Genomic DNA, 23,826 nt, shown 5'->3' on the forward strand with positions numbered 1-23,826 from the left:
TCGCTTTGAGCTTGAGACACAGGCTCTACAGCCCCTTTGCTCAACAGTTTTGATATTTCGGCCCGAAGTGTGCTACTTCTGTTTTGACCGTAGTTTCGACACGCGCTGAAAAGCGCGGAGGGCGTCGAAATAAACTGTAGCGAGTAGCCTCTCTTTATAATGCCTAGCACCCAATCCGATACCCCTGGAAGCGCTGACCATGCATCTGCATGAATGGCTAAGGGCTGGATGCGAAGCGCGCTCTGTTGACCGGGCAACGGCGGCGCTCGGGTGTGCTGCGCATTTGAGGCGGGGAGAGCGCTGATCACAGCGGGCAGATCGCTCCTCCTCGACCCCGTCCCGGCGCTTAACCGACTGGGGGAAGGCAGAGCAGGTCCCGTGGGACTCGATATGTCTGCGAGTGACTGTGGGCTGCATATGCCACTTTCAACTCGCTGTCTGCCTGTGCAGAGCGTACATGCACGGGCCTTGTTTTTACAGAAGCCACGCGCCGTATGTGACATAGTGTATGTGGGCACTGGGGAGTGGGCACGTTTACTATGCGGCGCGCTCGACCGATCTGTGTCGATCTTATTTGCGCGAGCCCTGTGTGCAGGGCTTTGCTTACATGTGGAGATGGGCACTGAGGAGTGGACATCGTCACTGCATCTATAGCACCATTGGCCGTGGCCGGACGAGCGTGCACAGGATTTTTTTTTTTTGTTTGTTTTTTTTTTTTTACAGAAACCACATGACGCGTGTGACATAGTTATTGTGGGCACTGAGGGGTGGGCACGCTTACTATGCAGTGTGCGCGATCGACTTGAGTCGCTTTTATGGGCGCAGGCCCTGTGTGCAGGGCTGTGCTTACATGTGGAGATGGGCACTGAGGAGTGGGCATCGTCACTACATTTATAGCACCATCGGCCATGGCCGGGACACCAGAAATTACACCTTTTTCGGGAAATATCTGGGTAGCCGTGATAACGGTTTTCGTGTGCAGGCAAGCGGTCAACCGTACAGGCTTGCGCATTGCAAAAAACGCTGAAACAGTCACAATCTCTGGAACTGAAACAGTGGTGTGCTTAGGTGAGAGCCCGCCCACAGCGGAACTCGTACACCGGCGCTTCGATGAAGCAGCCATCGTGTGTAGTGCTGACGCAGCGTCATGCAGCATGCGTAGATGGCTTTCCTAGGATGGCTTCGGGGCTCCCGGCCTCACCGTAATCCTCTGCCGCGGTCCCCGCGGCGCGGGGCGACGGCCGGTAGAGTGAGAACGGGGGTCTCGAGCTGCGTTGCTGAAGCTGTTGTGATAACGGCTTTTGTGTGCAGGCAAGCGGGCAACTGTGCAGGCTTGCGCATTGCAGAAAATGCTGAGACAGGTCACAATTCCTGGAACTGAAACAGCGGCGCGCTTGGGTGACAGCTCGGCCACAGCGGAACTCGTACACCTGCGCTTCGATGAAGCAGCCATCGTTAGTAGTTCCGACGCAGCGTCACACAGCAGGCTTTAGATGGCAAAAAAGCTTTTGCCGCCGTCCAGCAGAGGGCGGACAAAGGTGCGTCGTTATCGCCTGTTCCACCGGCGGAAGTGAGTGGTAGTTCCTGTTTTTAGCATCATCAGTGTGGAGAATGCTAGTGAGACAGACGAACGAGTTCGCGCTGAATATGGAGCGTTCCAAGCCTTCGCCACCTCTTCGTGAAGCTCAGGAAGAAATGAGGCGGGCTTTGAGAAGTACGCTCATCCGAAAGGGAAATACCATCCAGCCGGGAACGAGAGGGGGGGCGCTGGTGCAAACCACTCGTGGCCGAGACTCGTCGCGGCCAACACGAGCATTCGCCCCGGCTCCTTCTCGATGTCAGCTCGTCTGCTGGGCTTCTGAGCAGAAGGCGCGAGATCCTCGGAGCTCGCCCAGCCCTCACTGCCCGAAGCTAGCAGAGAGCGCGTGTCCTCTTCCTCCGACGCGGCCCTGAGATCGACTTCCTCGGACGACGCGCCAGCAAACACCGGGAAGCGATGCGGGGGGGGGGGGGGGGGGGGGGGGGGCGGTGAAGCAGGGCGAACCGGCGAGCTCGGTTGAGCTGAAGACGGTTCCGCAATCCGCTGGAAGCGAGGCTTTTACGGCGCCTCAGCGCAGCGGAGAACGCAGGCTCAGAGAAAAAGGCCAGGCGAGTCCTCAGAGTCACCATGGCAACAGCTCGCAGTGGGGGCATCCGCCGTCAGCGAGCGCGAGCGCTGCATGATCTTCACCCAGGCAGGAGACACAGATGACGTACCGGTCTCCCTCGCTGAGTGGGGCTCTGACGAGCCGCAGGAAGGCATCTTAAAAAAGACGCGAGCTCTTTTACGAGTGTGTGTCGCAGGGCGAACACACACACACACATAAAGAACAGCTTGGATATAACAGAATTGAAAGGATATAGGCGCCGGATAGCGCAGCAGGAACGGCAGTGGAAGGCGGCGATGCCAGCAGCTTCAGAATGGCTCGTCCTGCTGATGTGCTTTCTCAGACGGCGCTTGCTTCCTCCGTGATCCAGCGATGCGTGAGCTTCGCTGAAGAGATGAAAAATCAGGTGAGTCAGCCTTTTCGAGCTCCTTTTATAGGTTGGGCCACACCCGTTTCGGCGGGAAGTGCCAAGAAGGGTGCGAAGCGCCCTTATTGGTCTGATGTTGCATCAGCCCGCGCTCGATAGGCTGTGCAGTTGCCGCAGAACAAGCCAATGAGCGAACGAGCCGTCTCGCCTATGGCTGTGTACTGCTGCAAATGCGCTTAACAAAAATACAAAATTAAGGATAATTTTTTGCTTCAGTATTTCGTGAAAAGAGACTTTTCCCGTAGCGTCTTAGCTAAGACGCAGTACGAGAGAGCTCTCGTAAGAGAACGGATGTTTAGGAAATCATTTTTTTTTCCATGTCTGTTTCACTACTATTAGTTTCTTAAGTGCCAACATAAGACTGGAAAATGTTTGTTTGGTTCGATTCTAAGATTTCAGTTGTCTGTGGCTTACATGTGATCTACAAAGCACTGAAAATATGACAGATGCCAGACAGTGAAGCACATGACATGGCATGACATAATTTGTGCTTTGTATTTAACCCATCCAAAGTGCACACACACAGCAGTGAACACACACCCAGAGCAGTGGGCAGCCATTTATGCTGCAGCACCCAGGGAGCAGTTGGGGATTCAGTGCCTTGCTCAAGGGCACCTAAGTCATTATTGAGTAGTGAGTGAGGTATTGCCAGCCCAAGATTCAAACCCACAACTCTATAGGGTTAGGAGTCAAACTCTCTAACCACTAGGTCATGACTTCCCAAAGGAAGCACAAAGTCAGAGAGGATTAGAACAAAAAAGTGTGGAGTTTTAATTAAAATAAAAAAACAACAGCTCTGCTACGGTGTTTGATAACTACACAATTAGAAATGGATGGTGTTAAATGAATTTCCTGCAGGAAGGTCTGTCACTATAGATAGCCTAAGTGGGAGATCAGTATGATCACTAGCTTCAGTAAGTCGATGTTAAGCAGCTGTCAGCACAAATGCTGACATGAGGATGAGCAAGATTTTGAAGGTCAAAGACCGGCTAGTCTGAATTAAACACCCTGACCACTGTGGCATCAGAGGGTGATCTTGCAACTTGCTTTCAAGTAAAAATATATCTAACTGCATTTACGGGTTGAGCAAGCAGTATAAACATTCAACTTATGAAAGAAAGCTGTGAGTAGAATTATTCATTATACAAATACAAATGTTTGACCAATAGGTTGCATATCATCAAAGGAAGCTATAGACAATATTAATCAGCAGTTATTAAATTAATTTTTGGATATTGTATGATTAGATGTTGCTGTCAATTAACATAAACAAAAACAGCAGTTTTTCCAACAAAATCCAAAATGGCTATAGTACCAAAAAAATAAACAATCTGAAGATGGTCTCACCAAAATAGATTTGCTGATATCTGAACATCTGAACTCCATAGATGAAAGAGCAACATCTGAGCATAATATCTGCACATAAATAACTTCATTTGTGATTACAAAGACAATGCTGCAACAAATTGTTAAAACATCTGTCAAACGCAGATGTGGATAACAGTTTTATGAGAGTTTGAAAGGACACCATTATAGCTCAAGTAATGATGTGAAAATACTGTACACTTGTCTTTTCAATTCCAGTCATTCAGATTTCTGCTTCAATAATACGCAATGTATCACATTAGAAGTGGCCTTCTTTGTGACAGGCTGAGCTAAAAATAAATGTTTGTCCTCATCTTTATTTTTCAAGGGTTTGATGAGTGTCCATCCTCTCAAGTTGAAAATACCACAGTAAAAAGTAAATGCAGGCCCTTCCTACTGAGCCAAAGAAATCTAAAATATTGAACAGTTATGAATCCTTTCAAAGAGAAATAATAGAATCTTGTTTGGTGCTGGATGGCATTCACAGTCAAGCTTGAGTCCTGGGTATATCAGATAATTCCTCCCATTCTCTCTCCATGCCATTTGGCCACATCATTCTCTCTTATCTCTGACAGAGCAGCCCCCCACCCCTTCTCCGCTATAGCTTTGACCTCCAGCCTGGGCCACAGCTCCTTGAACAGAAGAAAAAACAACAGCAACCTGTCAGACCTGGGAAAGACTAGCACTACCCTTTGTATCTTTTTTGTTCACACCAAGAGGCAAGACAAAGGAAACACTGACACAAAGATATATTTAGCATATTTATATACTCATGACCAAAAAACTAAAGAGCATGCCATCGGCAATGGTGTAGCAGGTTAAAAAACACTCATTGAATCATAGATGGTTTATTCAGAGAAAATGCTACAAAAATGGGTGATATTTATTCAGGAATTTGATTCAACAATACTCCTTGAGAGCAGTGCTGAAACAGGACTTCAATGGACTTTATGATGAGGCCAGACAGAACTACCTAGATTCATTAGATGGTTTATGAAAGATTCCAGTGTGACACAGTGTCACGCCTAGACAGTCATCCACCTCAGAACAGTTCAGCTTTGCTCCATGATTAGATTTTGTAGATAATATGTCTACCGAAATATGTTTTAAGTGAAATCTGTGGTTCTCAATTTGTGGTTCTTGTATGTATTTTTTTTTCTTAATGTATTTTTGTGTACTAAGTATAAAGACACCATAATACATTTGCAGATATGTCAGTTCGAATAATTGTTGCTCTAAAATAACAATGCTACAGTTTTTCTACTCTGAAATGTGTGTTCTATGTCAAAAAGTCTATTTTTGTTTTGGTTTGTGTGATTCTGTCCACTGCCAGTTTACCCAATCATATTTCAAAGCCTGAGTTGCCAGATGGTGGAGAAAACAGCATACTGCAGCAAACAAACTCGGTCAGAGATCGCATATTCTACACAATCTAAAAAGCATTATAACAAGAGGCTTATTAAAACATGGATGAATCATCTCATCAGTTTACCGTGTAATGCTTGTCCCCTTTCACTGTCAGTTGCGCTTGCTCCTGTTGCGTGACAACCGGTGCGAGTGTCGAGTCTGAGGAGATGTGGGAGGGAGAAACAATATTTAGAATTTCGACTGCAGTACCCATTTTAGCTGCTAGCTGTCAGTTTTACATATTGCACCTTTAAATGTATGGTTTCGCTTCAGGAACCAGAGTTACAGCGGACATCAAAAGGCAAGCCACAGTACCATTACTGTTTAATTAATATTACAGAATGCATTAACATCTCCATTAACTACTGTAGATACCCAACCAACAGTAAACACTCTTAATCTAAAATAATAGATAGAAAATAAATTGTTGTTGTTGAATTATATATTCCACCTTAAGACAAAATATGCACTTATATATATAATTGTATTGTTTACTGTATAATTTGATTATCAGTTTTGTATGGCAATTGACCACTTTTATGGTAAATGATCATTTACCATGCAAAGAAAGCCTTGACATGTTTCGATTGATTTATTTTTCATTAAAAAAATTCTGATTCATTTTTTTATTTTATTTTTTTGGTGGAGAATAAATTGACAAAGTTATTGTACTTGCAGTATCATTGTGTCCAAAATGCAAATTACTAAATATAGTTACAAGCAGTGATTACTGGGCTTCAAGAACTTTAAGGTCTTTATGGCGTCTATGCCGTTAGAATCTAGGCCAAAATGAATTGTATGGCTGACACCAGAACATATCCATGATGTATATACCTACTGTATATAATGATGTATATAATAACTGATTGGTAACAATGGTTACTGTAAGTCTACTGTTTATTACACAATTTTTCAGGTTTACTAATTAGGATTTAACTCATTGTGTATCTCATATAGAATATGCTTTATTATTTTAACAACATAACGTTAATATTACAACTTATAGGCCATCTGCACAAAATGCCCCGAATGCATGTCTGCACATCTCTGAATGAACTCCTTTTGTGGACGCGTTCTTCATGCAACAACGTGCAGAAACGCGGCAACTAAACTCTAAAAATTCACAGCGTTTTATTATAATAGTGTTCTCTTTATAATGTTATGTATATGACAGTCCCAGTCATAGTTTTGAAAATTCTGCATTGTTTGCCCTGCTCGCACTTCTTACTTCTTACTTACGCTCCCTCTTTGAGCTGTTGCCATCTGGTCGACGCTACAGAGCACTGAGCACCAGAATGACCAGACACAGAAAAAGTTTCTTCCCTCAGGCAATCCATCTAATGAACAATTGATAAAAACTGTGGAACACACTACACTATTTATACACGTTGAATATTTATTTTAAGCTTCTTTCTTTTCAGATTCTTATGTAGGCCTACAGCATTATCTTAATAGGCTGTATATTAACTTTAGAAAACTGACAGTTCTATGTGAAATCAGAAATTTGAGCACCCCCATATAGCCAGAATGGCATGATCATAACACCCTGCGAATATTCGACTGTGAGATTGGTAGTCGAATCAGGCTCCTCCTATCGAAGCTTTGAAACGTTGATTATTCAGGGTCGGCCCTAGTTTTGCCCGTCATGAACCAATGATTCTAAAGATGCAAGATGCTTGAGCCTGGGACTAATGGTTCAGAAATTATGAGCAATATCTTACCTTTGAAAGCTGAAGCTCCCCCGTCAGGCTGATTGCATGGGAGCTTTTGTGACATTGTAGATGGTGTGAGTACTACCCTTGAAGTTTCAAGTTGCTATGACTTACGGTTTGGTCTGCCCGATCACTTTTAGGTGTAGAATGCTAAACCATGGCCATTTTAACAATTACCATAGGATTTCAGGCCTGTGTGCTTGAACCCCTAAAAATGTATTTCATGATTATTGAAATGTTATAATAAAAATACTTCAAATACCTACTGCATCATATTTGATTTGATTAAACGGGTCATATGATGCGATTTCAGTTTTTTTTCTTTCACTTTGGAGTCTTACAAGCTCTTGGCCGTTGCATGTAGAAGATCTGTAAAGTTGCTAAGACTAAAGTCTCAAATCCAAAGAGATATTCTTTATCAAAGTTAAGATGATGTGTGTATCTACCTAAATTCCTGCATTTAGGAATCTTTAAGATTACTTACAAGAGAACAGCAACGCATTTTATGGATGACCGTTTCGTGAACCTAGGAGAGGAGGTAATTCTGACTTTGCTATGACAATCTGGTGCTTCTGAATCAGCTACTGTATGATTTGTTTAAGTATTTGTTTAAGTCTTTAGTTTAAGTTTTTGCTATCGACTGTTCAAATGTACAGTTTTGTGTGTTGCATGTGTGTGTGTGTGTGTGCACGCTTATGTGTGTGTGTGTGTGTGTGTGTGTGAGAGAGAGAGAGAGAGAGAGAGAGAGAGAGAGAGAAAGAGACAGGGTCACTTACAGTAGAGTCAGCGGTCTTAACCGTCCATGGCTTGTGTACTGCTTGAAGGGATGGTAAAGCTAAGGACATTATTAACTGTCTTTACATTTATTTTAACCCTCTGGGCTTCTTCGTAAATGGGTCACACTTAGCTTCCTCCCGCCCGAAAACGGGCGAAGCCTTAAAATTGTACTTTACTTTTTCCCAGGATAACCAATCAAATATATTTTTGTTCTATAATGTTTTCTGATTATTATTTAGAATTTTTAGATTTTTTTATGATACTTTGCATTAATTATATAATTTTTATGAGCTATTTTTTCCATTAGAATTAATATATCATTTTTTATTTTATATTGATTTTTTAAAAAAAATTCAATAAATGCAGCATTTCACATCAAAATAGAGTGCTAGCCTAAAAAAAAAATGTTCCAGGAGAAGAACTTCATCTAGTGGCTTTAAAAAATAGCCACTTTTGTGTAATGTCCTGTACCAGCCTGTAGGCTGTCTATAGCTTCCTATATATCCTATGTAGAAAGGCTATTTGATTCCTTTTGTTGTTTTAGACATGATTTCTCTATCTTATTCGTTTTTTTTATTTAGATATACATTTAGATATTCTAAAAGATGATTACTTTATTTTCTTAACAAAAATGTTTAGATAAGTATCAGGTTTTGCATTATGATTACAATCAAACTATAGCATTTGGTTAGAAAGGGAACACAATGTGTGTGTGTGTGTGTGTGTGTGTGTGTGTGTGTGTGTGTGTATGTGTGAGTGAATGTGTGTGTGTGTGTGTGTGTGTGTTGCATTTGAGCGAGAGTCTCTTTTTGTATTTTTTATTTATTTATTTTTGCATATTCTCAAAATTTGCTGTTGCAGTCTTACCAGTCTCTCTCTTTCTCTCTCTTTCTCTCTCTCTCTCTCTCTCTCTCTCTCTCTCTCTCTCTCTCTCTGTGTGTGTGTGTGTGTGTGCATTTGAGCAAGTTTTTTTTTTTCATATATTGATTTTATGTGGAATATTCTACAAATTTGCTGTTGCAGTCGCCAGTTTATCTGTGTATGTGTGTGTGTGTTTGTGTGCGTGGGTGTGTGTGTGTGTGGGGGGGGGGGATCTTATTTGCACTCTTGATGTTCTAGAGTGTCACCCCTTCATTGCTGTACACTTTTTTTCAGCACAGTTGCTGATCTGTAGCTTGTACCACCAAAAGTTTCTCTGAGTTTTCCTATTTTTTCATATTTCCCATTCATTTCCTATGTCGCCCGTTTTCGGGCGGGAGGAAGCTAAGTGTGACTTTTTTTTTTACGACCCTTTAACATATCAGAATCATCTCCTTGATTTTTTTGTGTGTTCATATAGGTAATACAACAAAAGTCACCAAGTTTCATCCCCATCCGATGAAGCAAAAAAATTAAACATTTAAAAACGTTCAAGTTTTCGCCCGTTTTCGGGCGAAGAAGCCCTTAAAAGATGAAGCTTGCTACTATGGAAAGGAGCGTTACATTTCTGATGAGTGCTTGCAGTGTTCGGCCAATAAGAATGCACTTGGTCAGTTGACCAATCAGATCAGATGCGTTTGTCGGAAGATGGGACTTGGTAGAAAATGACACGTTTAAAAGAGGCGGGGCATAGAGTACCTAACAACAATATACAGTATTTGAAAAATAAAGTGTTTTTTTTTTTTTTTTACATTGAATCATCTAAACATATTCTGTTACATCAAATACACAAAATAATGATCATAAGACCCCTTTAACTTAAAGTTTCTTACTTTTAGAGAGCACATATCCAGACAGCATTAAAGCTGTTTAAAACATTCAGTGTAAACATGTTAGTCCAAGACAAATTTGAAATTTGGATTCTTTTTTTCCCTCTCTCCTCTGATGTCAGTTCCTCAACACTGAGATGAGACTAAAATGAGCTGTCTGACTTCACTGGATTGAGCTTTAACAGATGGACATTCCTGCATTACAGTTATTTGATCCACTGGAAAAAAAACTGTCTATGAATACTCAGAGCACTTTTATCCATGCAAATTGTCAAAATTCAAAGGCAACACATGTCCTTGCATATTCATCCATGTGGAAAGCTTTCTGTTGTCCCTTAATGACAAAGGTTTAAAACTACTCTAAAAATAGTATTTGGCTTCTACTTCCTGCTGGAATATTTTTTTTAGCTACTAATGTCATGTGATTCTGATCTACTACAGAAGAATTGCAACACGGTGTGCTTTCATTTAAATGAAAGAATAATGGTGGAGCATCAATATCTTACATGCTAGTAATTATGGACTGGGATTGATAAGGTTTGATAAGATTGATTTAAAAATCATTCTATTAACCACTGATGCTAAATTTAGGCACATTTAAACTAGAATACCTCAAGGGCATTATAAGTGGGCAGAGAAGAATTCTTATTAATAAAAGTGCAGTAATATGCTAATTAATATGTAAAAGAAACACTTTAAAGTGTTTTGTGAGAGCACTATAAAACTGCACCAAAAATTCACCCAAGAGGCAAAAGGAAAAACACCCCCCCCCACCCCAAAAAAGTCTTGATGCACCATAAAAAACTGGTAATTTATTTTGAGCAACTGTGCTATTGCTGTAACTACACAAACTAGCTGGGGACTATTTCAGGCACTGCGTGATATCACTGCACCTGCTCCAACCAGGGTACGCCAGCAAAGTTCCTTGATTATTACGCCAAAATGAGAGTATAGCTCCTAGCCATATCAGCCTAGAAAATCTCACCTTTTCAATTTCTGTCGGTCTTAGTACATGATGTAACTACAGAAGAGTCTAGTTTTAAATAGGAAAAATATCAAACTTTTTCAAGCAAGATGTTAATGGTCTAATCAGAATCAATGATCTATGCTAAGCTAAGCTAAAAGTGCTACCGCCAGACCCGCAGATCGGAGAAACTGTAAAACTCAATTGTTTAACTCTAGGGGAGTTGGAAAAATATTTTTTTATTTTGAAAAACAGTGGAGTGTTCCTTTAAGGTACTTATATGTATGGTGTACTACTACAATGTCAAGCAAATTTTGGCCCTTTTTTTCTGTGTGGCCTGGATGAGTGTGAGATTTCCCGGCCTGAAATTGCATCACAGTCTGGCCCTGGCCACAATAGTGTTAAAAAGGTATTCACCTTTTCCGTCAGCCTTATTTTCAATACAATCAATAAAAAAACCTGCTGCATGCAGGATGTCAGTCAAGGCCATGGGCAACATACCATGAATGGAAGGGCAAAAAACCTAGAACAAAATGAAAAACAGAGATGAACTTCCTGTGCACAGTGGTGCACAGTCATTTAATTACGTGTGAGTATAACATACGTTTTCTTGTCTGACCAAAATATAATTAGGTGCAGGGTGATTCAGATCTAACTAAGCTGATATTAAACCCTAAATCAGAACAGCAACAATGGAAGCTTGAGACGTGACCGCTTTTTCAATGATGTAGTTAGTATTTTACTATTTTATCCATTTCATAGTGCAATATCAGTCTTTTTAATGAGAATTACAATTTCTGACTTAAGGGACTGCAGATTGTACATTCTCTTATGCCAAAGTTTGACAGTGTTAACCATTTAGGTGTAACCTGGGATATGATTTGCTAGCTTGCAGATGGGCCTTAAGGGTTTTAAGAGTTTGAGCCCTTGGAGTTGACTCATAAAAAAATAGATTTGGAAGTGATACTTCACTTACGTTCGAGCAAGCAAGATTTGGACCTCTGGAAAAAATAAAAACTTAACAAAATTAGCTAGACGGATGGGCCATGGAAAAAGAGAGTGAACAGCGAGTAACCTGATTTAATACGAACACATATGAGTTCAATTCAATTCAATTCAAGTTTATTTGTATAGCGCTTTTTACAATACAAATCGTTACAAAGCAACTTTACAGAAAATGTGGTTTCTACAATATTTAGTAATAGCTTATAAGTGGTGACTATCAGTTTGTGCACGTATGACAGGATTTTTAGAAAAATTAATACAAGACGTAGTCAGCCAGACGATGAACATTATTAATATTATTAATAATTAATTAATAATTATTATATTATGCAGTCACACTTGTAGCAATATCTGTTAGTTCTGTTTGTTGATTCAGGGTTAGCATCATCTGGGGTCCTCTGAGGGTCAGCATCATCTCTTCTCAGGTGATCTGGATCCAGACTGGAGCTTGTGTAAATCCTAGTTACCATGGGATGTAAATCCCGTGGCAAAACATAGAAACAAATAGAGACATCATTAGCATAGCTGCTGATCCAACAAAGTAAAATTAATTAGTTTAACCCAAGCTAAAGAATAAAAATGCGCATTTGATCAGATGCAACTACACTCACAATTTAACATACATTATTCAAATGCTTGGCGAAAGATTTAAACAGAGAGAGTGTGTCTGAACCCCGAACATTATCAGGAAGGCTATTCCAGAGTTTGGGAGCCAAATGTGAAAAAGCTCTACCTCCTTTAGTGGACTTTGCTATCCAGCTAGTCCAGCGTTTTGTGACCGTAGGGAGCGTGATGGATTGTAGCGTGGTAGAAGGCTAGTTAGGTATGCAGGAGCTAAACCATTTAGGGCCTTATAAGTAAGTAATGATAATTTGTAACTGATACGGAACTTAATAGGTATAGCCAGTGTAGAGACTGTAAAATTGGGGCAATATGATCATATTTTCTTGACCTGGTAAGGACTCTAGCTGCTGCATTTTGGACTACCTGTAGCTTGTTTATTGAAGAAGCAGGACAACCACCTGGAAGTGCATTACAATAGTCCAGTCTAGAGGTCATAAATGCATGAACTAGCTTTTCTGCATCAGAAACAGATAACATGTTTCTTGGCTTGGCAATTTTTCTAAGATGGAAGAATGCAGTTTTTTGTAACATGGGAAATATGATTTTCAAAAGACAAGTTGCTGTCTAATATAACACCCAGATTTTTGACTGTAGAGGAAGTAACAGTACATACGTCTAGTTGCAGATTGTAATCTATAAGATTCTGTGTAGTGTTTTTGGTCCAATAATTAATATCTCTGTCTTATCCGAATTTAATTGGAGAACGAGTGTATCATACGAGTGTATGAGGAGGGTTCTATCAAGTAGAACACTAGAGTGTCTGCAGCCCTGGTATTGTTGATGGTCCCTTTCAGAATTTTGAGTTTTTTTCTACTCAGTGCCACCAGACAAAGTTTGAATGAATCATTGACTGACTCACTGAATGACTCATATGTTTATGTCAAAACCCAGAGAGCTGTGTGGGTAATTTCACCTCAAAATCACCACCAATTTTCGGTAACTATCTGTATTAACCTGTATTATAATTTTGTGTTAACAAACAACAATCACAAAACCCATTTGGACCCAAGCACATACTCACAGTTAGACAAAAAAAAAAAAACCATGAGAGATCTGATTCTCAAATTAGCCACTGATATGTGTAGCATTTTATGAAGAGGGCATGGTTTCTAAAAAACATTCTTTTGTTTTTGTATTCTTTTTCATTTTTATTGATTGAATCACTTCAGTATTCAAATAGGGATTGTTGAGACTGACTAACAATGCTCTAGGCCAGGGATCCTCAATTCTGGACCACAAGATCGACTTTCCTGCAGAGTTTAAATCTAACCCTAGTCAAACACACCTGAGCATGCTAATCAATGTTTTTGGGATCAATAGAAAATCACAGGAAGGTGACTTTGATCACTGTTGGAGCTAAACTCTGCAGCACATTGGCCCTCCAATTCTCTCCAAGGAGTTTGAACAAACTTGAACCATTTTGTAATTTTTTATATACAAATATATTTGTTATTTTATTTTTTTGTTTTAAATGTTTTCCATGTAAAAATTATGAGATGTAACTGATAAGATGATAGATTTGAGTTCTAAAGCTACACACACACACACACTTACACCTATTTCCAAAGAGTATTCATGTTTACGAATGATAAAGCAGCATATGCATGGTAAACACAGCTAAGGTTAGCATGGGCTGACCCTAAACTGGAGGAACAAAGAAGAACATGGTGTGCAATAATGGAGGCTTCTCTCATGCTGTGCTCTGAAGTGGCTTTACCCCTAGCAGGGTGGAATGAAGGGAAATTGGTGTTGCTGAATGTGGAGATGACCTTCAGCTCTCTATCTTTGTGAGGATGGATTTTGTTGTTTGTGTAATGATAGCCTGGAAAACCGTGAAGAAAAATATTATTTATAAGGTGAAAAGATCAGTGCTGTTATCATGTCAAGTATACAGGAATCAGTGCACTTTAACATGATGCTTTTTATAATAATATGGTTTTATGAACATCACATGTTGCTCTTTTCATAAAGTTATTTAGCAGTTTGTGTCTCTCATGCTTTTAAAAGACTCTAGGTTGTAAACAGGATGCAAAAACCAAAGGATAGGGGCAAAACTGTAATTAAATTTTAACTTTATTACCATAATAAATAATGCAGTGTTAGAATAAAAAATTTACCCCTGCTCATATAAGTGGTGATTGTAGGTCATTCATATAGTTTCCAAAGTATATCCTACACCATTTTTTACTATATTTATATATGTACTATTGTTTGATCTGACCATGTGACCAGAAAATGCATTTGGAACTGTAATCAAAATAAAACTATTCTAATCTTCTGTATGCTGGGCTTTTTAATTTCACTACTCTGAAATATGACATTCTCAGATGCAGACTGGTGGACAGTCAAACCTGTTGAATCCTCAGTGACAGGATTATGAGATTAAAGCGGGACCTGAGTGATGCTGTTATAAAGTACATCCCAAGATCCCCCAGGGTGACAAGCTTAAAGCACATCTCTAATCTCAGACCCTGATGATTTAAGAGTTTGAGATTGAGGCTGAGCATCACAAAAGGTGTGATTGTGTACTTGTGTGTGGGAGAATGATGAGTGTGTTTCATAAGAGGAGATGTACAGATTCCACTGAGAGAAAGAGAGGGGAAAACTGTGAACTGGATTACTGGGGGAAGGAGGACTAAATAAGGAAATTAAATTAGGGAAATGAAAAGCCAGCTTCTGTTGCCAACTCTACTTCTTCCGTCACAGTCTCTGTGGACAGTCTACCAACAGCTGGAAGCTCCTGATAAGCAACAAAGCCAGAGAGAGAGAGAGACGGTAGGTGAGGAAAGTCTATACAATCATTCAAGAGTACTTCTGAAGTGTGTAAAGGTAGAATGAACTGAACTTCTTATTTGTACATTGCACAAGAATTGTAATCAACTTGTTAAAAAATATCCACTAGCTCATTTTTTTCCTTCTCATCCCATTTACTTTTTACCACTAAGATTATTAATAAGCATTTCCTTGCATGCAAGCTTTTGTGTATTCTACAGCATTATATCAGAAGAAGAAGAAGGCCTAACATATTGAAAAAATAATGAATTATAACCCTTAATTTCCTTTTAGCATTCACCTCGAACATAGCCTTGTTTTATGTCTTCAGGTCTTCCCTCTAAACATGACTTATTTGCCACCAAATTTAATCTGGAAAGTTTATTCTTGAAAATGGTTTGCTTATTGACTTCTTATAATAATTATTCAAGTCTTCAAAACCACATTAGGCTGATAACATTTAGCATTTTGCCACTGGCCAGAATAATCTGGTAACTCTCCACATACAACTGGCAGAATAAATAGTAGTCATTTAATCCTTTTTTTCACTAATAGGCAGCTTTGCAAATGTTTGATACACCTCCCGGCAAACATTTGTCTGTTCCAATGAGAAAAATGTTGGATCAGAATCCTCTCCCATCAGAACCATATTGACAGAATATCTAATGAACCATGAATGGACCTTTTCAGTAAGCAAAGATGAATAATGAATAATTAAAGAAACTAAGTAGTTAAGCATGACACTCCAAAGCTACCATCTGATCAAGTTAATTTCTTTACAATATTAACACATAACATTAGCCTTCCAAAAGAATTCAGATTCAAACCATGTAAGCTAGATCTTATTGTCTTTCATTTTACACAACTAAAAAAGTAAGGATTGGCTAAATAGAATAACCTGAAGTATAAAAAAGAAAAAACACCACACAAAGGGTCAGTGAGATAATCTCCTTCATCCCTGTAGACCCCTAGTTGCATGCGTCTTTGAAAATATCAGTCAGTCAATGCACACACACACACACACACACACACACACACACACACACACACACACACACACACACACACACACACACAAATGCTAGATGTGATTGAAATCTGACAGAAGGTTGTACAGCAGTGTGTTCTGTCTATTTTTAAGCTCTGCCATGCCGTTGCAGTAATTAATTCTAACTTCATTTGAAAATTTTCTTCGAGCATATGTTCAAATAAATCAGGTATCATTTGTTCTGAGAGCCTGACAACAGGAAAAATAAATAAATACAAAAATCTGTTTTGTGCAGTATATAACCGAATTAGCAATGTTCAGTCTGTTTATAGTGTATTTGAACCAACCGGGAAAGGTGAAGGTTTAATATAATGGTATGAAACAAAGATCAAATTTAAATATTTTCTGAATTGCTCAGTTTTTCATTTAAGGTTCTTCTCATCTACTGAGTTATTAAGTACTACATTTAAAAGATTTGTGCCCATGGCCATTTACATGTTAGACCTTTGTTCCTGTTTTGTTGTACTTTATCCCCATGTGCTCCCTGTGACCCAGTTTCTTTCTCTCATTTTATTGTCATTCCATTCACCTGTGACCTTTGTTCCTTTAATTTTCCTCATTAGTCTCTTACCTGCTCTCAAGCCTTGAGCACCATCACCTGGAGTCTAATTCCCTGCACCTGTCTCTGCCCATCAAGCTCCCTGTATCCTTGCACTCTCCTCGCTGTCACATGGTTTGGTTTCACAGTTGGCTATGATTCCCTTACCTGTGGAATTCCACCTGCCAGTTTGCTCCAGTGTCTCCACGTGCCACTGTATATATATATATATATATATATATATATATATATATATATATATATATATATATATATATATATATATATATATATATATATATATATATAATGTAATGCATGCATACATTGAAAAAGAGGACAAGTGAACGTAAATGAAGATCCTTTACAAAACTCACATTATCACAGTTGTGATACACGGTTTGTAGAACATACAACTGTAGAACATATTCCATTTAACGCTGTGCATGCAGATGCAAGGAAGTGTATGCTAAAAACACTAAATGGAACTTCAAGTGGCATCATCAATTAAAGTCCCCCTCATATTTTTCCACTCATGTGAATTTAAATTGTTTTTCAGTTTTCATATCACAGAATTCCCAACAAGCTGTGAAAAATTCCAATCGTTGTTTAAAAGCATGCTTTTACTTAAAATCACCCATTAAGCTTTTGGACCATAATTCATACTTCAGTATGAAACTCTTTAATTTAAACAAAGTTGTGAATTTTCTCCTGCTTTTTATCAGTGTGATCATTTTTAGCCATGCAGAACCAATGGCAGAAAGTTATTTTCATTATACTAAGCTTTTGTTTTTTCTCTCTACCTTTTTATCTGTGCTTTAGGGCTAGATTATAAGCACCAGTTACTTTGACTTGTGTTCTTGAATGCGTGTGCAGTTTGTGTGGGTGAGGATGTAACAAAAAGTGATTTGTTATACAGATATGGTTTAATCAGTTATATCAGTCTTATTTGTGATTACATTAATTTTATTTGCATAACACTTTAGATTAGTGAAGTAAATATCACACTGTAAATAATTAGTTTTCACAGTAATATTACTGTATTCTCAACAGTTCCCTACTGTGTAATCTTCATATAGTATGTTGCTGTGAATTATGGTATGTTCACAGTGTTAATATTACTGCATTCTCAGCAATTTCCTAATGTTTACAATGTTACTGTAGATTTTTAATGTATATTGGGAAAATATTGGGGGGTGATTCTTTTCAATACCCACTGTATAACAAAATTAAAACATAAATAACAGCAGTATAATGCTGCTCTTTGTTTTTACAGTATGCTTAAAAGTACTGTATTTAGTTTTACAGCAATTTTACTGTGAAAAAAAAAAAAAAAAAAAAAAACCGCCTACTGGATAATTCTCACCAGTAAGTAAGTTATTGTTATTTTCACAGTAAACATTTTACACTGAACCTCCTTAATAATGGATTGGTTTAATCACTGGTGTTAAATTAATGGTATGGTTGAAGACACACACATTTGCAAATGCAGAATGCACACGCACACAGGAGACGGGATTTATCACATGAACCAATCACACTACTGGTGTCACTGTTGGACTAATGACTTTTATACTTTTGATGTCATATTTAGTAATATTTGTGTTGTTTTATTTCTGTAGTAGCGACCATTTTCTCATTCAAATTTTTGAGGAAACACTGCCTCCCCTGATATACTGTAGACATACATACTCTCTGTTTGAGTGATCATACAGACATCTGACCAGGATTATACTACAATATTAACAATGCCTCGCTCTTGATTGCTTGCAGTGGTATAGTTTAAATTGTGCCAGTTCACTGAGATTACAACCAAGTCTCAACTGTAAAAAAAATGACAATACAAATGTTGTTCTAATGTTCAGGTGGCTAGGCCTACAAAAACCCTTTTACGATAACACCTTTACATTTTAAATACCGTTCTCAAAATGTATACCAACTAGCAGCTAATGAATTCATTTAAATATTTTCAATATTTTCACATAAATCAAGTTGTCTATAACAGCAAATGCTCATTCTACAAAATTATTTCTGTTTCAATGTACTTGTCAAAGAACTTGTTGTATTGATTTTTGATATGAGATATGAGCCTAAAAGACATTAGACCGTCTTCGTGAGGCAGTTTTCTATATTCATGTAGAGCCTCCCGCAATTGATCAGTTACAGTGACATGTCCCACAGTGTATTTGTTTCTATAAATTTCATAGCCAGTGGGAAGCTACTGATGGAGAGGAGAAATCAAAGTTCCAAGCTTGTATTATTTGTTTCTACCGGAGGGAAAAGTGAAACATCTGTGCTGTGAGACAGAAGCAAGAGTGAGCTCTTATTGACTTGTTTTGTCCATCTCAACACTGTAAAAAAGAATACTGTGAAATTTACAGTAACTTGCTGGCGGCAATTAGCTAGTAAGTTGCTGTAGTTCATTTCACAGTATGCTTACTGTAAACTTAATTGCAGTAACTTAAAAAATACTGTAAACTTTTTTACAGTAATAATCACAGTACTGTGTTTCATCGCCTCATATATTTTACTACTGTAATAAGGATTACAGCATTAATTTTGTGTACTGTAAAATGAAGACACTGTGTTTGCCACAAAAATGCCATTTATTTATAACTTTTCACACTTTTAATTTCTAAATTCATAAAATAAAAATAGCATAGCAAAAAAAAATCTTCAATAGGTAAACATATTTTTCTGTTAACATTTCATTTCATTTTGTATACAACAACACTGAACATACATATCAATCCTGTTCAAATGTATTAAAATGTTCGGTTAAAATTAGAATGTATAAAAGGCAAATTAAATTATTTAAAAACAGCAGGATTTCAAACAGTAGATTTTTTGCACCCTGAATGTTGTTTTTCTCCCAGAACTGTATTTTTCTTCAGAAACGGGCCTGAATTAGTCAATTTCCTGGGCTGGAGTCTTCTACCCTGCAGTGGAAGAAATTAATTATTAATGGAAAGGTTTATAAGCAAGACAGATGGGTTGATGACAATATATAAAAGTTTGATTAGATCATTTGATTTAGCCAACCAACGTGTAATACAACATGTAATACAATGTCCACTTCTCTATAAACCAAAACTCTTACTTAAAACACACATATTAGGGCCTGGAGAGAAAAATCGATTCACCTAGCTATTGCATAGATTCTAAAATCGTTTTTTTAATTTTTTTTATTACAGAATCTAAAATCTATGTCCTTGCTTGTAGATGAGGTTGACAGAAGTTAGCCACTTTCGTTCCAAGAGAGGATGAAATGTGTCGTTATCTATGAGTATTAAAGTGTCGTAACATCCAGAGTGGACATGTAGAAGAGACATGAGACTGAACACACTGAAAAGCCTTTGCCCTGCTTAGATGCTGAGAGAGAGATTATACAAGAGAGCTGCACAATTCATCAAAGACTGTGATCTCGGTCATCGCGACATTTCAATTTGTCTGTCTACTAAACTTTGACAAAATCATATTGCAACATTCATAGACGTTAGTCATGAAACAGCTTCACAAATGGTCTTTTAAATAAATATTTTAAGTTTTGATATTTTATATCCTCATTACAGTGAGCACAATAATGGAAGTGTGAAGAGTAGAGATGGGAATTTTGAGTAATTTAGAAGTCAAGTACTCTTAAAACCAAGTACTTTATTTGCATGGTGAGTTAAAATAAAAGTTTGATGTTTAAAAATTACACAACAGTCCATATAAACCCATATAAACACTTTGAGAAGTATTTTACTAATCAGGTAGGTGGTTAAAGAATGAGTACTCAAATATTTGTTCCCATTCCTAGTCAAAAATATATCAACAACAACAAATAAGTGCTTACCTCTGGATAAATTATAATGTAGTGGTTGCCTCCGCAGGATATTCCATGTTAAATATATAGTATGATGCAAAAAGCACAGCCAGAGCAGAAGTGAATTCGGAACGGTCACTGGTTGGAGAACTCTGCCCTCGATGGAAAGCATCCACCTATTTGCCCCCAGAATGGACTCTCCTAAAAAAATTAAGTTGAGATTGCACAGCATTCAATCTGATATGGTTTACTGTTTGGCAAAAAAACTTTGCTACACAGTTCACTTTCATAACATCCTCTAATGCACAGCCAGGTAGTGAGCCTGCACATGTATGCACGGTGCAGAATTTGTGCACTTCATTTAGTAAAAATCTGGGTGTCTGTAAAGTCCTGATCATATAACAGAATACTGGAGACATGGATTACACATGATGAGTAAGTGTGACCTTTTAAAATGAAGTTTTGAAAGCATTTTGCCTTTAAACATGCATTGACCTCATTTTTTCTATTGGATCAGTGACAACTAGAGATTTTTGGAATCTAAGTGCAAAATGACGTAAAACCTTGTTCACACACAGTGAATCAATACAAATATACTTAACACTTAATATACATATATACTTAAAATTGGGATCTATTGTGTATGTGTAGTGCTAGGATCTTACAGAGCATGATGAGTGAGTCTTAAGAGTGCTTGGCAGGGAAATCTGGGCCTCAACGTCTGCTTGGGTGGAAGTTTCCTGTAACACAAAATATACAGAAAAAACACTTTTAGAAATCACAAGTACAATATTCATAAGAGAAAGTGTGTGGCAATACACACTTTTGAGATCTAACGTTAGCTGGTTTAGGTTTTGAGTAATATCGGTACATATGTGTTTGCAACGCACAAAATGTCTTAATGTTTGCACGTTTTATGTGCACTTTCTAGGGATTGTGTCTGAAGAGAAACAACATTGTTTGCATTTGAAAAACATTGTATACATGCTAGTTCATGTAATTTATGTACCTGGATTGATTGTTAAGGCCTCTTTGCTGCAAGAAATGAACCAAATGGTAAATAAAAATACGAGTAAGATCTCGAAAAATCTTAATACAGTGCGAGTATATTATTATGCTTCCACGTATCATGAATAAAACTCTCGAATGGATAAAACTTTAGAATCGGCCCGCTTAAATGTCTGATTCTTCAGGCGCCAACGTTAGCAAGCAAAAAAAAAAAAAACGAGTGAGATTATTCAAATGGCTACCGCGTCAGCACAGACATCAAATAAACAATTTCAAATTAATGTTATTCAACAATGCTAAACGTTACTCTTTAATCAAACTGAAGACGTTATAAATGTACGTTAATGTTGCCAGAGAAGACAAATCTTTATACAGTATATGCTCCCACATGTCGGGAATGGCACTTCAAATTAGACTATCAACAATCTCGTTACTGCGGTTTGACTTGCGATGAAGTTCAGAAAAATTATGAACCTATGAAAAATGTCTAAAGTCTTACCTCTAACTGCGTTTTCTGTCGAGTCCCTGGAGTCTGGAGTCGGCTGGCTTGGCTTCACTGCTTCACGCGCACGCACGTGGTGTCGGTGATGACAGTTGACGTTAGCTGGCTAGAGAAAAATCTGGCTAGTGCACCAACAGACACATCACATACACAATTCCAATAAAATTTTTAATCAACAATGCTATCCTTCTCTAAACTGATGACGTTATCGAATGTTGCCAGATTAGAAAATCGATCAAAATTATGCAATTTTTTTTTTTTTGGTAATAAAATGAACACAAGACACGAATTTACTAAGAAGTGTCCCGCTATTTTACCTCTCTCTCTCTCTCAGTGCACTCTTGAACAAAATAATAATAAATAATGAATTAGTTGAACAAATAGTTAACTTGACTAGAGTAAACTGTGGAAATAAATCAGCAAAATTACCTTTCTGAAGTTAAAATTCCAATGAAAGTGTGGAATCTAGCTTTTCAGCTTTCCATTGCTGGAAAAAAAAAAATCCTCTAAATTGCTGTATTGTGATTCACAGAAAAATATTTTTACTGTAGAATTTTCCCACCATTGAAAATTGACCATGATGCTTTGCAGATCTACAGTAACATGCTGTATACAGGTTTTACAGTAAGCATTTGCCCATTTTACAGTAATAATGCTGTGAAAACTACAGAAATTTGTTACAGTGAAGGTCACTGTTCAGATGCACAGGCAACAATAAGGATGTTTCTTCCCAGTCCTTGACAAGTCATTCTGGCTGAATCAATGCAATTGTTCATGAGAATAGAAAAAATGCACTATTTAATTTCCTCTTAATTTGCTTTATATCATTGTCCATATTTTGTATTAGTGGGAAGTCGTGGCCTAATGGTTAGAGAGTCGGACTCCCAGTTGAAAGGTTGTGAGTTCGAGCCTCGGGCTGGCAGGAATTGTGGGTGGGGGGAGTGCATGTACAGTTCTCTCTCCACCTGCAATACCACAACTTAGGTGCCCTTGAGCAAGGCACTGAACCCCAAACTGCTCCCCGGGCGCCACAGCATAAATGGCTGCCCACTGCTCTGGGTGTGTGTTCACAGTGTGTGTGTGTTATCACTGCTCTGTCTGTGTGCACTTTGGATGGGTTAAAAGCAGAGCACGAATTCTGAGTATGGGTCACCATACTTGGCTGAATGTCACGTCACTTTCACTTTCATTACCAAAAAAGTTCTGTTCACCACTGACACCTTCAGTTATGTACAGGAAAAAAAGTTTTTTTTTTTTTTTTTAATACATAGCACAATGCTCTCTATATCAAAACAAGCAAAAAAAAAAAAAATAAATAAATAAAAAGGAGTACTTTAAAGAATATACTACGTTAACTTAGTTTTTTTGCCCTTATTTTATATTACTGGAAAAGTATCACAACTTAAAATTAATCATACTTAATCACCAAGGAGGGCACCCAGATATTAAAATAACTGGATGTTTTTTGATACACTCATAATCTCCTCTGTTCAATAACAAAAATCTACACTTTAGCCTGCAGCTTTTTTATATTTTTGGACCTCTACAGTTTGAGAGTTTTAATTTCATGCACTGCATACTGCAGTCTCAGTTAGAGCTGCTGACAGTCAAAATGATTTGCAATTAGACCATGTACTGTACGCTGTTTTTCATTGTCTAAAGAATCTCTTGACACAACCTACTTAACAGAGGCATTATTGTCACCAGTCCCTGACCAATACATAGCTGCTACAAATCATACAAATGGAACACAACAGGAAGGCAAAGCTAAAGGTAACTGATTAAATTAAGTACAACTCAAAAATTAATATTTTTCCTAAATAATATTTTATATAAATTAATATTTTTCTAAAATAGTGGACATATGGTGTATACCACACAACAACCGAAATTTCCCATGATGTACCACTGGCGTAGGCCTATAGCAGGCTGAATACTTGCTTGCATATCCTAATCATTTTCAGACAACTTTTG

General features: G+C 38.2%; 1 long non-coding RNA gene across 1 annotated transcript; it reads right to left on the bottom strand.

Moving 5' to 3' along the window:
• Positions 1-19,291: 19,291 nt before the first annotated feature.
• Positions 19,292-21,021, bottom strand: LOC132103682 (uncharacterized). Its single transcript, XR_009423433.1, has 3 exons — positions 21,008-21,021; positions 20,373-20,543; positions 19,292-19,473 (listed from the first exon to the last, which is right to left on the bottom strand). It is a non-coding gene; the product is annotated as an uncharacterized LOC132103682 (long non-coding RNA).
• Between the last annotated feature and the right edge of the window lie 2,805 nt (positions 21,022-23,826).

Source organism: Carassius carassius, chromosome 24 (genome assembly GCF_963082965.1).
Source record: "Carassius carassius chromosome 24, fCarCar2.1, whole genome shotgun sequence".
NCBI lineage: Eukaryota > Metazoa > Chordata > Actinopteri > Cypriniformes > Cyprinidae > Carassius > Carassius carassius.